This window comes from Montipora foliosa, chromosome 3, assembly GCF_036669935.1.
Source record: "Montipora foliosa isolate CH-2021 chromosome 3, ASM3666993v2, whole genome shotgun sequence".
NCBI lineage: Eukaryota > Metazoa > Cnidaria > Anthozoa > Scleractinia > Acroporidae > Montipora > Montipora foliosa.
In genome coordinates, this window is record NC_090871.1 from 54,907,402 (window position 1) to 54,908,512 (window position 1,111).

Consider the following 1,111-nt stretch of genomic DNA (forward strand, 5'->3'; position numbering starts at 1 on the left):
GACCAATTTTAGAGGTCATTGAAGTCAGTTGTATTTTTTGTGACTGGTGACTAGGTACTGGTTTTCAATTCGATCACAGATTCAAGCCAGGTTAACTTTTTAAATTAAATTCTCAACCTCGGTTAATGAATTTCTCATGCTCTGATTGGTTCACTCAATCTAGGTTATCAGCTCATATACCTTAGTTTGACCCTATATGGCAAATGATTGCGCTGTGCGTTGCAAAGCTATTTCTTCTTTCGCCGGAGCACGAACTGGAAAGTTTGCATTAATTCCGACGTTTAGAAGTACACGGAAAGGTAAGGAATGTTTTTGTGATGAGCCTGCGTCTGTCTGACCACCAAGGTATTTCACAACATCGCACCTTCATCAATTTTTTTTTCGATTTCGCTAGGATTTTCTCCCTTTTTTCGCTCGTATTTCGTACTTCCAAATATCGTATCCAATGCGCGCCCATGGAATAATTGTTAAGTAATCAGGTTAACATCTTATGTGAGGTACCCTGGCCTGCGAGAAGTCCGGTTTTTCGTACGCCTCCCAAGAGATATTCTTTGTTTGTCCCCCAACATTTTGCATAAGCATTGTTTTTATTTTATCTCGGGACTTTCAAATTTAATTTATTTCTCCTTGGCACCGGATGGCGGCTCACCAAAAGAAACAAAGGGTTGCTCGCGGTGCTTTCTCTCGGAAAGCGTAGGCGAAACTAAATGCTCGCAGGGTGTATGTTAGGGGAGATTTATTAATTTTCCACCTCTTCTTATTTTAATTCGTTTTAGATTGTTTTGTTTGGTTTTCTTTATTTGATCGCTTTTAATCAAGGCTAAACAACAAAAAAAAAAAAACAAAAAAAAAAAGAATGAAAATTGTTGTATTCCTTCAATTCTTTGTTTCAGTAAGGGAAGTAAGAATAAACAACCCGGGAGCTCTCCTTGCAAGCTTGCCTAAAGCTATATATGACCATATATTACTTTTCTCGGTCGTTTTCTTTAATGATTGTGACAAATACTTGTTGATTGAACATTCAACAATGCAGGGCCAAAGAATAAATAGAACACAACCCTTTCCTTATTTAATTTCGTGAGAAGCAGAAATTGAACCTTTGTTCTCAGGT